Source organism: Manacus candei, unplaced genomic scaffold, assembly GCF_025592945.1.
Source record: "Manacus candei isolate 608988 ecotype Guabito, Panama unplaced genomic scaffold, ASM2559294v1 h1tg000025l, whole genome shotgun sequence".
Lineage (NCBI taxonomy): Eukaryota > Metazoa > Chordata > Aves > Passeriformes > Pipridae > Manacus > Manacus candei.
In genome coordinates this window covers 4,047,947-4,056,135 of record NW_026138073.1, presented here as the reverse complement: position 1 = coordinate 4,056,135, position 8,189 = coordinate 4,047,947, and positions in this window count along the sequence as shown.

The window sequence follows — 8,189 nt, the reverse complement described above, 5'->3', positions numbered from 1 at the left end:
GAGTGAGAGCCAGGCAGCACAGTCTGTATCATTATTCCAAATGAGACATGTAAAGCCTCCGTTTATTCCTTATTTACATCGATAAATACCAGGCTTCACAGTGGCACAAGGAACACTGTGGGAATCTCAACTAACAGTAAATTAATTTGGCTGTGGAGGAAGGGCAATCACAGGATGCATTGAATTAGCACATCCTTTGCTTACAGAGATTGCTAAGTCGTGACACAGAGGCAAGAACGAGTCTCCCGAGATGAATCTCGCAAGGAAAAATGATCACGAGCGCAGCATCCTGATTCTGCTCAGCTACCTCGCACTGCCAGCACACCTTGAGTGAAATCAGTTCACAGATTAAAAATCCCAGCAAGTTATTACCACTTTCAGAAAGGTATTTGTAAGGCTTTAATTAAAAATTTATCTTATTGATATTTGCCATCTATTTGAAATGTTCCTTTGTAAGGAAACCCTGGTGATGCCTCCTGTGCTTTTGTATCTTCTCAAGCAGCTTTACCAGAAACAAACAGTGTTACAGTTCAGCCCTGTGCTACAAGATGGTGCAGAGATGAGTTGCTTAAAGCTCACCACCAGGGAAGGGGCTTGTGGCTCCATTCCTTACACCTTCTCCCAGCCACATCCTCCTCTCGCTTGCAGAGTTCTCCAGGTAAACAGGTAGCTTTCTGCTAAGGCCTTATAAAGCAGGATTGTGGGGAGGAGAGCAGGACTCAGCCAGTAGATTAACTCAGCTAATTTCTGATGGGTAACAGCTGAAATTTTCCCAGGTAGCAACTGGGGAAGAAAAAAAACAGCTTGGAGTGGGGAATACTGTTCTGGCCCATTCTGTGTGCTCTCAGCACTGTTTGTCTGTACCCAGCTTCAGGCACCTGAACCTTTTTGCCACACAAAGGCCCAAACCACTCCATGCTGTGCTAATTAGAGCTGAAGAAGGTACATTACAGCCAGAAGAAACAATGAATACTTTCTACCTCTTTCCACGGTTTTACTTGAGATTTAAATCCCTATTCTTATAATCCTTGCTGATCCCAAAATCTTGACAGCAATGGGTACATTACATGTGCTTGAAACATTATTTGCCTATTCCAGGAGATTTTCCAATAGTCCCTACCCCAGCTAGTGCAGGAAATCCCCCTGCTATGATACAGTGGTGTTTTGAGGGGACACATTGCCTCTTAAAACCATCAGGACCCTCCTTTCCCCTGCTGAGAGTTGTGCACCATCACTGTGGCAACTGGAGTGCCTGCGTACATGAGAAATATTAGGAAAGCAATAGGCTTATTTTAGCTATATTCTAAATATTAGGAAAGCATTAGGCTTATTTTAGCTATATTCTAATGTAATGCAGCACCTGGAAGGGAGGAAGGGAACAAGCACCATATGAGCAGTCCTGCTGCATTTCCACCCTGGAAGTGTTCCACAGCTATGTCCGAGGCAACAGGCACCACACCTTAGAAAACATCTGAGATAACCTGGGTTTGTTCAGTGCTCCTGATACAAAATGAGTGGTGTGAAAGGTTGGGCTGGACCTCTCTGCAGCCAAAGCTCCTTTTTTTCACTCTGAGACTGAGTTAGCTGGAACATAAACCTTCCTGGACTTGAGGGATGGCTGGAGCACAAGCCTTGGCTGCTGTGCCCAGCTGCTGCTGCTGCTGCTGCTGCCTCACATCCCGAGCCAACAGCCATGAAATGTAATTTCTCTACCAAATGCTGGTGTCACGATCACTTGCTCTTGAAACACTGCCTGGGACTTCAGAAGCATATTAAGTAACACAGGAGCTGCTCCTGAGAGGTTCCCAGGAAGGCAAACTGAACAACCGAGAGCTGAAGCAGAGGTGAAGATGAAGGGATTTTAGTTGATATTTGCTTCCAGAGGCTTAAATAAATGTTTTTTAAACCCTAAAACACGATAATAAAGTGTTGAATCCCAATGCTTTTGGCAAAACCTCCCTCATCTAGGAATGATTTCATATCAGCCAAGCTGTTAAGCAGAGGTTGTCATGGAAACAAGTTATATTCAAATGATATGGCCAGAGATATACTGTATTTAGTGAGTTCTTCATTTGCTGCACATTGGGAACATGTCAGAACTAAATGATATTGCATAACTTTGTTTTGTTAAAAACAAACTGGCTCGCTGCCCCCTGTTTTTCTCGCAGGCTTGTGTCCAGTCCTGCCTGGGACAGGTGGTTTTCCACACAGTACCAAGCACTGCTCCACAGGAGAGGCTCCTCACACAGCTGGTCCCTGCAAGCTCCCTTTCATAGAAGCCTTCTTCAAAGGCATGAACCTGCCCGAGTCAAACAAGCAGAGGAATCTTTCCTTAGCTTCTACAATTGACATAACCATCCCTAACGAGTCCGAAAAGAAATGCTGTTAGCTAGATCCTTTCCTCCTCCACTAAAAAAGTTCCTACATATGCATTGTGAAAGTCTGAAAAAAAAATCTATACAATTACATAAAAGTAAAGCCAGTTCATGTGTTTGTGGGCATCCCATAGGTGTCCATGACCTCCTTGTAAACACAGGAATCCTATTAACTTACTGTTGGTGACTGATGCCAGAACAAATCTCAGAGAGGACACGTGCATACTAAATTTGTACCTCTGCTTTTTTAGCTGTGGAGCTGTTAAAAAGTGCAAGAATTTTGTTATGTATCCCATGAGTAAATGCATATTTTCCTTAATATAAACAAAATAGATGGAATCATTCTTGCTCAAGCTATAAACCAAAATCAAATCATCTTTGGCCAGGATGCTGTGTAGAAACTCTATCCTGAAGAGCGAAAACAAAAATGAAATACAAAATTGGCTCCAAAATCACTCTCATGGGAAACACTGTGCAGCTTTTATGAAGCAGAGTCCAAAGGAGGGTGGTTTAAGCAGTCTCCCAAAGGATCAAGATTCCTGATTGCCCAATAGAAGCTGAGCAGTAAGTATAAGTCAAACAAAAAGTAAAACCTTACCCTTAAAAGTTGTTACATAACTGAACATACTGTAAAATGCTTCCCGGGAAGGTGATGGCATCTCACAGCCTCCAGGTCCAGAGGCATGGAAAAATGGAATGGGAGCTTGCTAACCTCTGGGGCAGGTTATTCTAAATTTCTCCAAGCTTTCTATTACAGTTTATAAAGAAAAAAACGAGGCCAAATTGCTCCTCTGGTATCTGAAAAAGCAAATCACAGGATGGAATTCTGCCAGATGTGAACATGAAGAATTCAGTACCAGTCCTCTACCTCCCTCAGGTTAATGTACAAGTTGGAAATACACCAGTCTTCCCAGGATCCTTGATGCATTCCAGAATCACAGCTCTCTCTGGTTACCACCACTTGTGAAGGAAGGCTGAGCCTCATCCAAAGCCCTTTACAGTTAAATAAAGACATGGATTTACTTCCTCATGCTTTAGATTAGATCTTTTCCCTTTACTTAGCCATCTTTAGGGAGCTGAACTGGCTTAACCCAACACTCAATACGTGCATCAGGTATTAGGAGACTTGAATTTCCTACTTAGCTTTGGATACTTGGCTTCTGCTTTCATCCCTCCCTGTTCCCCACCCTTTGAAGGCACTGGGACTACCCAAGGTGCTGAAGGGATGCCCAGCAAAGGTGAGGTCAGGGGCATAAATGCAAGAAATCTAACAAACATCAAAGTTAAGTTATATGTTGGAAACAAACTCCAGAGAGCTTGCTTTTCCCGTTTTTCCAGTAAAATATCTGCAGAGTGTTCCACTTAGATATTGCTTCCCCAAACATGAGGATCCCAAAATAGCACCATCTTCAATGCTCTTCTGTGTTATAATGTTATTGGCATCACATCTGGCATTGGCTTTGATGTGGAACATGAGCTTAAATACTGATCTTTTTCTTTTACAGGCATCCCAGTACACAGCTGAAGGAAACAATGTGCAAGAGTCACATCCTACACGCTGAGCAAACCATGTTAGTCCATACCACAGAGTGAGCCTGGGATGGAAACCCTCAACTATTACTGATATTGTAAAAAATAAATTCTAAAATATAAACCCCACAGAAAATAGTATTTTATAGGTTTTATGCTCATCTCTTAAAAATTACGAGCTCTACGGTTCAGCTCGTAGGGGTCATTACACTTTCTGCATCTCACCATCAAATCTGGGACCTGTCCAAGCCAGGAAAGCCAAGGGCCCCTCTGGAAATAAACCACTAGAGGGAGACTTCAGCAATGGAATACCCACAGGGAGAAAATCCTGCACATCCATTAAAAACAACCCCAAGATTTGGGTCAAAGTTGCTCTTTGTGTTTCTTCTTCACAAACAAAAGTGGCTGATATTAAAGGGTCAAGTTTGGCTTAGTTACTGTAAGCTGAGGGAGCGTTGTGTAAATGGGATCAGGCAGTCACGTATTCCTCTGCTGTTTGTAAGAGGTTAGGCTGACTCTATTAAAAAAAAAACCATACCAAAAAATACCCCAGCCACTGAAAATACTAATAGCTGTATCCTAGCAACATCACGGATTCCTTGTGGACTTTGTTCTGGAGTCTACAGTCCTATTTCATCAAAATTATTGACTTTCTCAAAGTCTCTAAACGACCATCAAAAAACCAGTTAGTGCTTAAAAAATACAAACATTTAATTAGTCACATTAATAAGAAAAAAAGAAGTGCAGCATTGCATGCTAGCGCTCCCTTTTCATGGAGCTCAATTTAGCTTCCTTTGAAATCATCATCAAAATTCCCACTTTATTCATTCATTCAGTAGCAGAGCCGGGTCCCTCCTTCAAGAAAAAAGCTGGAAATGGCCCTTCAGAATTTGGCAGATGAGGTTTGTTTCCCAGGCTGAGCTCACTTATTGTATGGATCAAAGTCACAGAGCTCTCCATAATCCCCCTAGTCATCATGTCCTTACTGTGAAGGTAAATCAAGTGGCATTCAAATGATATCCAGTGGCTTTCTACAAGGCTTTTGTACTGTGCATGTAACCAGTGTCCTCTTTTTCCCTAAGCTTTGTTTTTATTTCACCACGACAAATTTTTTCAAGATCACAAAAAATGTGAAATCCTGTTGGATCTTCCTAAAAGCTCAGGCCCTGCTGCTCTCATGTATGAAGACTTCAGGTTTAACACAGCTCTGGGAGGTTTTTCCTCATCAATCCTGCATCGCTGAAGTGAACTTTATTAGATAAAATGCAAGGGCAAAAGGCCAAATAAATAAAAAATGAAATGACCCAACCCTTCCAAAGAAAAACCCTTGGCACAAAAAGAACAATTGAGAATAAACCCAACCCTATCCGAAACAATTAAGCTCTTACCCTTAACAACTTGCTTGATGATACAAGGAATCCTGGGGCATTTTGGTATTTAACTCAGGGTTTGGGCAGACTCAGGTTTTGGTCACAAGTTTTGCTCAGCTCCAAACTACACCACAGCTTTTCATACAGTTTTTATCTATTATTCCAAGCTTCAATACATTAGCAAGACCTTTTACCAGAGAGAAAGCACTATTAAAAGAGTAGATTCCTTTTTATCAGTCTGCCTCAAAAGCTCAGCTGATAGGGTAGCACAGAGTAGAATGCTTCTCACGCTTTACTTAGCCCACAAAGTTGGTTGAGACCCACCAACACTTTAAAACTGCAAAACCTTTTAATGTGCTATTTCTGTAGTTCAAAGTTAAACGGCGAGAGAATGCCTTTGTTGAAGAAGTAATTTAAATACAGAAGGGTTAGTTAGAGACTTTCAGCCCGTGACCATGAATCTGGTGATGGCTGGATTTGAATTCCAGGCATGGCACTGAACTGTCTGTACTCCTTCAGCCTTGAGCTGACCTCTGAACTGCTGCTCCTGGTCATGGGAACACGCTGCCAGATTATCATCCTGCTCCAACACCCCAGGAAGGGCTTTATCTCAACAGACAACACCCGTTTAACTGAGAATTTAGCATTCAAGTGTTCATGGGCTCTCTGACACTGTTAAATCTCACAGTTTTACTCACACTGAAGGTTTTTACATTGCTCATCCTTTCAGTTCCACCAGTTGTGAGGGGGGAAGGGGCCATAGGCAAGGAAGGGATATCCATTTGCACAGAGTGCCAAAATAAGGGAGTAGTTCTGGCTTCATATAAGCTGTGCACAGGTGTAAACCAACAGGGTAATAAATATATAAGACAACAGAGCAGCAAAGAAATGGGCTTTCAGATTTTATTTACTGAAGTTAAAAGATGGTATCAGAAGCTACTTCCAGGACCTCACATAACTTTCCCTGGTAACTAGATTAATTCCAAAACTTTCCCAAGGAGAGCAACTAAACAAAAATTTGAGAGTTGCATACTAAATTATATTGCTAATTATGCCTTGAAAGAGAGCTGTTGGGCTGATTTATACCTGTATGTAAATATGTAAAGGGGGGGGTAAAATACGCCATAAAGAGGGAGATCCTTTGACTAGCCAAACTGCTTTGATTTGAAGGCTCTCTTTAGCATTTAGTAGGAGTAGAAACCTGAGCCTGTTGGTCAGTTGCAGCAGGATTGCTTTTGATGGCAGACACTTCAGACAGCAAGTGGAGAACAGCAAGGGCTGAATTCATACCAAGGAAATAAAAAACTGCTTTCACGGTGGCTTTGAAAAAGAACTTTCAATTGTGCATTACCTCTTTTCTTTTTTTTTTTTACCCAGTGAATTTTCTAGACAGGCATTCACAGTAGATCTATCCAAAAGTAGAGAAAGGATAGCAATGGAAATAAGTTGTTTCATGATCAGCACAGCCACCTTTTGTTCTGAAGCTGCCCACGCTGTCCACGGTGAATTTCCTGTTGGGTGCCAAAGGCCATTTTGCTGTGATGAGGGTGATAGATTCATCCTGGGCTGATGAGACAGTGCAGCCCCTGTGCAGGGAAGGCCATTTGTGAGGGCTGAAGTCACTCAAGCAGGGAGACGTGACAACACAGTGTGTAAAACCCGTTGTTGCCTGCTTGTCCTGCTGCCAGGTTTAACCTCAACCTGAGGAGACAGCTGCAGCACATGCATGTACACACATGTAATTAGGTACACACTTATTTCAAGACTTTGTAGCCCCTCCTGCTAACCAAGAACTTGGGGCCTGAGAAGCACTGCAGCAGCAGAGCCACAGGCTGGCAGTGCTCCTAAAGGCTCCTAAAAGCTGCTTATCTTTGGCCTAAGGAGTTTATAGCACCCATGTATCCCCAAAAGCTCATTAGCTCCTCGGTAAGCAGCTGAGACACTAGATCCACAGGCAGAACAGCGGTGGCTTGAGTTTGCTACAGCACAGATAAAACTTCTGGGCTTGACTAGTCTGCAGCAGGCTGGTTCAATAGCCTGAAGCAATCCCACTTATGTATAAACTGGAGAAAGCCTGATCTCGTGAAATGCTCCTTAGTATCTGGCTTTGCTAGAAGGAGTGTGTGTAGCTAAAACTCAGCTCTGCCACGGGGCTGCACCCGCCTCCCTGGTACCCACCGAGAGCCAAAATCGGCATCTGGCAGCATCCCCTGCCATGGCAGCTGAGGAAGCCACGTGCCCTGACACGGCCTCACATTGCATCTGCTTCTCCCTTGCCCCGCACTCCTCCATCACTCATTGCCTCCAGGGCAGAGGGGTGGGAATGCAACCCAAGCAGCTGGCCTGCATCCCAGGAGAGACAACTATGGAGATAGGAAAGAAGGACAGGAAAATCTGTGCCTGGGGAGGTTCCCCCCGAGATTTTAGAGGAATGGCTTTCCGTAACTTTCTCAGCATGGCTGTGGGACTGGATAGCAGCTACAAGCTCCTGTAGAAAGCCATCATGTCAGGGATATTTCCTGTCTCACTGTGGCTATTCCCCGTGTCACAGGGGAGGTCTTTCACAAAGGAGCTGCTTCTGAAGAACAGCATGTCACCAACAATTCAGCAGGTTAAGTTTAGCAGAGCTGGTGACAGATGTGAGCAGGAAGGAGCTATTCTTCCCCTCTGCTTTTCTTCCCTCTCCATTGAGCAAAATCTTTAAAGACCAGCTCCCTTTGCAGAAGGCTACAGAACTTTTAGCGAGTGGCATGCATGGAGGCATTCACAGCCATGATACCTGTGTCTGGTTATTTCCAGTCAAAATAATCTCCTACTCAATTATGGAGAAGAATAGAGAAGCTCAGCCTGACTCACTATCACATGGGGGAAAAATGAGAGGAGTTGTTCAAGTTCAAAACGTTCAGCTCGCTGT